This window comes from Triticum aestivum, chromosome 5B, assembly GCF_018294505.1.
Source record: "Triticum aestivum cultivar Chinese Spring chromosome 5B, IWGSC CS RefSeq v2.1, whole genome shotgun sequence".
Classification (NCBI taxonomy): Eukaryota; Viridiplantae; Streptophyta; class Magnoliopsida; order Poales; family Poaceae; genus Triticum; species Triticum aestivum.
Window position 1 is genome coordinate 574338526 of NC_057807.1, and position 7864 is coordinate 574346389.

The 7864-nt window shown below is 54.3% G+C and overlaps 1 pseudogene; it reads left to right on the forward strand.

The window, feature by feature from the left end:
• Positions 1 to 3311: 3311 nt before the first annotated feature.
• LOC123116979 (rust resistance kinase Lr10-like) overlaps positions 3312 to 7864 on the forward strand; it is a 51878-nt pseudogene continuing 47325 nt past the window's right edge.

Genomic DNA, 7864 nt, shown 5'->3' on the forward strand with positions numbered 1-7864 from the left:
GTATTAGTTCAATGAGCTATATGTTGTTAAGAATTACTAAAACCACCCAGGGATTAGTTGCACTTTCATTAGGAAAGAACCTCTACAACTCTACCTATTGGAAATAAAGGAGAAGTCTACAGATACTTATTAGCTCCATTGAGCATGTGAAATTTATTCAATATGCAGGGCTCACACTGTTCATATGAAATAACACTTATATGTGGCCTCTTATTGGCAATATGTGTCCTTAGCATTAAGATTTCAGATATTTTTTACAAAAGTGCTGGCGGCCCAGCCTTTTCATTGCAAATAGGGGGAGTAAACAAAGTACGAAAGCAGATGGGGGAGGGAGAAATCAAGTTGTCAGCAAGACTATAAGAGTGGCTAGACAGATCAACAACTAGAAGTCTAAAACAGAATCAATGCTCTAGCTAATCGGACTCCAGAGGTCTTTGGATTAGCGACCATAGCTTTGATCTTCCCGCAGAGTTCCACTGCTCCAGCACAGATTTGAGCTTGGTGGTCACACTTTCAATAGTGGACATCTCTTTGTGAAAAACCCGCGCATTTTGCTCTTTCCAAGTGCATCACCAACCCAACTGCACCAAGCCACTCCATGCTTTGCGATACCCAACGGGGATGCGACTAAGCCTAAATTGCCACCAGTCTAGAAGGTTGTCGGAAGATGGAGGCGAGGCCAGAATGGTTGGCAAGTGGCAGGGGGCAAGCACCTTGATCCAAAACTCATACGCAAAAGGACAGAGCAGCAACATAGAGATTGCATCTTTAGGGGCAGCACTGCAGAGAGCGCAAGCAGGGTCACGGGGCCACCCCCTCTTTGCCAGGTTGTCAATTTTAAGGAATTTTTTTAGCACGGCCAACCAAGAGAAGATCTTGCATTTGAGCGGAGCATCCGATCACCAAACCATTTGCCAGAAATCAAACCGTCGACAGCCTTCGAACTGGATAAGATATGCCGATGCAGAGGAGAACCGCAGGCCATTTCCAGGAAATCATATCAGGCGTGTCCGCAACGAGGGTGACCGTGGCGAAAGCCACCCACACCTCCGCGAACTAGACGATAGCATCCGGGGAGAGAGCGCTCCAGAAGTGAGCCTAGTCAAGTGGTTGACCTCTAATACCTGCTGAACGGTGAGTTTCTTGCAAGTACAGAAGGAGAACAGATCAACGTGACTATCTTGCAACCAACATCCACCATTCCATGGATCGAGCCAAAACCGAGCCCTGCAGCCGTCGCCTAGTGTCAGGAGTATGGAAGGATTGAACAGCGCCTATGTCTTGAAGTCAATAGGCAGGGGAAGGCCTTGCCATGGCTTCATTAGGTCCGTCCAGCTTTGCCAAAGCCAGCGCGCCAGTAGGGCTATACCTTCCGCCTGGAGATTCGATAATCCCATCCTGCCAGATTCTCGAGGCTGACACACACCCTTCCAGCTAACCAGGCATTTCCCTCCATTGGTAGCCTTTTTTTTCTCCCACAGAAAGAGATTTCAGATTTACGTCATGAAGAAGTAAGGAAGAAATTATTTCCTTCATTTTTGGAGGGCAAAGCATTGGAGTGGTAATGATCTTTGGATAATCCAAATGGCATGGAATGGGATGATCTCCGTCTCAGATTTTACAGAAGTTGTATTGTCTTTACCAAGTGCATGTGGATTGGAACATGGGCATCAGCTTTCCTTGAGCAGACGGGATATTGAGTGATCCTGCATGACACGAACTCCCTTGAGCAACTTACAAGCCTTCTATCTCTACCGTAGTGCGGAGCACAATAGTGACCAGCGTCAGCTGGTGGTGAACTTTTGGGGCGAGCTTCTGAATCATCGTGTAGGCGGAGGTAAGCGGGTGATGCTGAGGGAGGCAGTGGTGTAATTTATGGCGGTGGCACGGCATGGGCCAAAAAGTGGGTGAAGCATGATGGTGTCTTGGCCTAAGCATGCTAGATTCACACATGTCTTTGCGCCGTAGGATGAGGATGATGATGATGATGATGATGATGATGTGTTACTGGAATCAAGCTGGAGGGGGGACTAGATCTCGGGTCCTTCACTGGTGCATCAGGACGGCGGACAGTTTTTGAAGAAATCTTGGTCATCCCAAGCTGCCGAAGCTATGGTCGTGCCGGCTCCATGGCTGACAAGGCAGGCCACCAGGGCTGCGACAAGAAATACACTCATCTTTCTCCCGATGTGCTGCAAAGATGGATGAAGGTAAGCCATGTATTGTGATTACAAAGACAATAGAAGAAGAAGAAAATCAGTAGCCTAAGTTGTGCTTGCCTGAGCAAGAATTTCCCCGGTCCATGAATCAATACAAACCTCCTGTACATATCGTTTTCTAGTACTTGGGTTTGGCTGTACGTCATTGTAGTCTTGTAGAACAAGCTTCTGTAGACTACATCACCACAATAGAATCCGAGACGTGACACTGACATGTATCAACTACCTTGGCAAATCACAGCAGCATATGCCAGCATCTATGCCAGATGATACGAGCTAGAATGAGTCAACAAGGATCGTATATACATGGCACATCTTCTTTGTGATGACATATGGCAGCAATGATGTTTTCATATGTATGGCACATCTTCAGTGTAATGACATATGGATGCAGTGATGTGGACATTCACCATCTGCTACAGGGTCCTTCAATCGACATGCTCTTTTTCAATCTTTTCCACCATCACCCCTTTGTGCAATATTTGTCTTCTTTTCATCCTTCTTTCTTTCATCAAGCTAGAACTAGAGCTAAACAATCGATTGAGTATCGTCGATGCGTCTATGGTGGTTGTTGCTGCATTTCATGGTCGCACTTCTTGTCGTGGACGCTGAGGGGCAACATGATAGGTACGCCTGCCCTCCTTTTTCTTGCGGCCATATCCAGGACATCCACTACCCTTTCCTCCTGCAAGGCGATCCAACTGAGTGCGGTGCTCTGTCATACGAGTTAGCTTGCGCCGGCGACGGGGCTACAAGTCAGATCAACATAGGGAAATACTTGGTCACCGAGATCAACTACAAACTTTCGTACTTCTGGGTCGTGGACGCCAACCTGGACATGAGCGGCAACTGCCCTCTTCCTTGTTGGAACCAGTGCCCCTACCTAAATGGTCTCCAGTGGCCCAACGGCCTCGGTGAATTGATCCCCTTCCCCAGGGTTACATGGGACAACTTTGTGAATTGTTCACAGCCAATCACCAACAGTAGTGACTACAAACCGGTGGATTGTCTGAGCACCAGCACTTCTTTCGTCTATGTGCTGATCAATACTATTATGTTGAGAAGCTTAAGACTTCTTGCGGGTACTTGGCCATGGCAGCTTTGGGTGATCAGAGCATGCGATATGATAACGCAAGCCACGAAACTTTGGTACGGTCCCTCAAAGGAGGATTTCCTATTTTCTTTCCTTTTTACGGGCCTGGGAGCTTCATGAGCTTCCTGAAAGATCTGATTGTGTGAGTTTGCGATCTATACGTATGCACACCGTGCTTCTGTTTTGAAACATACCTACATATATGCCTGACTTCTCTACACTTTCTTCATTGTATGTGTTGGCGTTCTAGATATGGGGGTATCTAGCCTTGCCTACCTGTGGCCCACCGCACGGCCCCATCAACGGCTTGGTACGGCCCAGGTTCGACATCAACTGCTCAAGACCCTCGCAAGGCGGACAACGCCAAGACCCCTAAGGGGATAGGCCTCCTTAGGCTGGCTCCCGAGGGGCAGAGAGTTCTATGCAAGGTTTACCTCACAAGGCTCAGCTGACGTGAGCCATGACGACCAAGGCCAGGTGAGCGCCAGGCGGGCGCAGAGCGCAGGTTTCCTCTTCGGTGCAAAGGAGGCAAGCCACAAGCGCAGAGTCCCGAGGAATCAGCCAAAGGTTTCTATTCTGGTGCAACAAGACCAAGACCGCTAGGACGGCAAGACGGAGGTCATCACTGAGCCCACCGCGGCGTCATGACCAGAGGCTTTTCGCAGGCGAAGACTACTTTTGTCAGGATAAGTTGTACTACTTGTCCCCTTTGAAAACCGGTCGTTGTGGGATCCCTTCCCGCCAACATTTGGGAAGAGGACCAAGGCCACTATAAATAGGACTTAGCCACCACCATAGGGGAGGGATCTGATTCCGACCAGATTCACCTCACTAGCTCTTGGAGCTCAAGAACACCTCTCCTCCGAAGGCCAGTTCATCCATTGTACTAGTTCATCATCAGCCTACAAGGCAATCCACCACACCACACTGGAGTAGGGTATTACACCACAATGGTGGCCCGAACCAGTATAAACTGTTGTGTCCCCTTGTCCCTTCGAGCTTGACGAGCTAGGCTTAGGAGGATCGTGAGTAGGCAGGCTAGGTAGGTTGAGATCTCCGCACGCACGCCAGTGTTTGAACCTCTCAAGGGTTTGCGGAACCCGTAATACGACATTTTGCAAGCCAGGTAGGGGTGCGTCGGATGCTCTCTTCCGTTAATCGAACCACCGTCACTCTCACACCTCCATGGCCGATGCACGCCGAGCTCGCGCCGAGCGGCGGGCCATAGTCACTGCTCGCGTCGCTCAGACGGCTCTAGCAGGCGATGGTTGCGCTTGTCGTGCTCCGTCTCCGGTGGCCAACGCCGCCACGAGCCCTGCCGGCTACGAGCAACAAGCTTCTTTGTTGCACCCGTCGGTGCGCCACGACGGGTGCACCGCTACTTCGTCACTGACGCCAGCTGCTTCATCCTCCCATGCGCTTCACGGCCCGGCGAACACGCAGGCCGCTCTGCTCATGGCGCGGGAGCTCCTTCGCTACCGCACAGTCGACGACTTCTACGAGGAGTGGCTCGAGCGAATCGCTGAGCTCGTCAACGCGGCCGGGGGCTCTGCCGCACCAGCCCGCTCCCTGCCTCTGCAGCTACCCTCCGTGGGCGACGTGGCTCACGAGGCTCCTCCACCATCTCTGGCCTAGGGCGCCATCGTCAAGTCAAGTCGTGCGGCACCACGGCCCGACCCGCCGCGCCAGGCGCCAGCTCGAGAGGATGTGAGCTGTCAGGTTGTGCAGCGACCTCAAAGCGAAGCGCAGGCACTCCCAGCACCCCCGCACCAGGCCTACGTGCCGCCATAGGAGGTGGCGGTACACGTGCACCAGGATTAGGCTCCGCCCCCCCCCCCTCGATGAGCTCCAGTGGCCACAACAGGATGCCGCTCATTCACCCGTTCAAGCCCGACCTGCCTCCACGCTACGATGGCACCGCCGACCCCGCTGAGTTCCTGTAGCTCTACGAGCTGAGCATCGAGGCGGCCAGAAGTGATGAGAAGATCATGGCAAACTGGTTCCCGATGGCCCTCAAGGATGACACACGTTCTTGGATCCTAAACCTGCCCGAGGGGTCGATCTCTTCTTGGGAGGAGATGTGCGGCCGCTTCATCGCCAACTTCCAGGGCACTCGCGACCGCCCGCCAACCGCGGGTGACCTACGTCGCATCAAGCAGCAACCTGGAGAGACCATGTAGAAGTACATCCAGCGCTTCAACAACGTGCGTCACAAGATTCCCAAGGTGTCGGACGAGGCCATCATTTCAGCATTCACTGATGGCATCCACGATGTCAAGATGAAGGAGGAACTCGCCATCCATGAGGATCTCTGCACGGCTCTGGAGATGTTCAACATGGCAAACAAGTGCGCCAGGGCTGAGGAGGGGGGCCTCTCCCTCCTCGAGCTCCCCGATGCTGACCAAGAAGGCCAAGGCCAAGGACGTGAAGTGCAAGGGGTCGGCCGTGCTTGCGGCCGAGCCAGAGACGAAGCGCGGTTGCGACCACCCCGAGTCATCCAAGAGCAACCGACCATTCTGCGTCTTCCACAATGTCCACAGCCACAACACCAACGACTGTCAAGAGCTCAGGGCCCTCCGTGATGGGCGTCTCGGTCGACGCCTCGAGCGCAACAATCAAGGCTACATCCGTGGAGGTGGTCGAGGTGGAGGACGCTGGGACGGACGCAACCACCGTCAGGAGTGGCGCGACCAGCCTCGGGAGAACCGCTGGCAGGGCCAACCCCGCGAGGGCGCATGGAGGGACTGGCCTCGTGAGGAGCACCCTCAGGGCAATGCCGGTCTGCCTCCACTACCTCCACCACTAAGAAGGAACAAAGATCACCACCAGGATGAGGGAGCTAGGGGCTTTCAGGAGCCTCGAGCCATCGCCTGCATCTTGGGCGGCTCACAAGCCCTAGCCTCCCACTGCGTCTTCAAGAAGTTCGCGCGCGAGGTGAACGCGGCGCTCCCAAAGCCTGAAGCAACTCACCCTCTTAGGTGGTCCAAGTGCACCATCACCTTCAGCTCCTCAGACCAGCTCAAGTGCGCGGCCACTGCTGGCGCGCTCCCCATGCTCTGCTCTCCTGTCATCAGCAGCGTGGTCGTCACCAAGACTCTCATCGATGGCGGGGCGGGGCTCAATGTCTTGTCTGTTCAAACGTTCGATAGGCTCCAAGTGCCATACTACCAGCTTCACCCAACCAAGCCATTTTCAGGAGTGACCGGCAGTTCTACACATCCGATAGGGCAGGTCCATCTCCCTGTCACCTTCGGCGAGCGCAACAACTACAGCACCAAGCTCATCGACTTTGATGTCGCCGACATCCGTCTACCCTACAACTCCATCCTAGGGTACCCAGCACTGGCCAAGCTCATGGCGGCTACACACCACAGCTAGAACGTCCTCAAGATGCCAGGGAGCGGTGTCATCACGGTTGCATGTCAAGAGAAGGATGTGGTGTGCTCCCTCGAGCGCGCCTTCTAGGCTGTAGCAATCAAGAACCCTGAAGACGAGGGCAGCGCCCTCCCTCCTGAGGTCGCCTCCAAGACAAAGAAGCTGCAACTGGGAAAGGGGTCTCACTAAGGAGCTTCTCCCGAGGACACCACGTTGAGCCTCGCATCCCCGGACATGGCGCCTTCACCTATTGCATAGGAAGGCGCGCCCGACGCCCCTCTCAGGCTGGGCTCGAAGGCTCTCCTCGGGAGAGCCTAAGACCAGGCCAGGGTCACGAGGGAGGCGCTTGGGCAGCATGTGGAAGCGCTCTTCAGAGTGCGCTTCCCAGGAGAAGGCATCAGGGGGAAGCACCATGTAACGCCCCGGATTCGATGCGCCAGGTGTCTTCCAGTTATTCGCCGTAGTTGCCATGTCACTTGCTTGCGTGTTGCATTTTGCCATGTCATCATCTGCATTTCATATCATGTCATCATGTGCATCGCATTGGCATACGTGTTCGTCTCATGCATCCGAGCATTTTCCCCGTTGTCCGTTTCGCAATCCGGCACTCCTATGTCCTCCGGCGTCCCCCTCTTGTCTCTCGTTGTGAGCGGGTGTTAAACTTTCTCGGAATGGCCCGAGGTTTGCCAAGCGGCCTTGGTATAGCACCGGTAGACCGCCTGTCAAGTTTCGTGTCATTTGGAGGTCGTTTGATACTCCAACGGTTAACCGGGTAACCGCAAAAGCCCCTTTCGTCTTGCAGCCCAACACCCCTCCAAAGTGGCCCAAAACCCATCTAACTCCCCTCCATGCTCTCAGTGATTCGATCACGATCGCGTGGCCGAAAACCGCTCCTCATTTGGACTCTCCTAGCTCCCTCTACCTATATATTAGTCCCCCTCCTCCGAATTCGCGGATGAACCCTAGCCATCTTCATCCTCGCGCCGCCGGACATGTCCGCCCGAGCCGGACATGTCCGCCGGCCACCTCGCTCCGCCCTATCCGGTGCTGCCACGTCGCGCCACGTCAGCTCCCCGCCGACGTCTCCACTGCGGGCCCGCTCAGCCCATCCGCGGCCCGCTTGAGCCGTGATCGGGCCCGCGCGCCGCCCGGCTCCCGCGCTGCCCGCACCGGATCT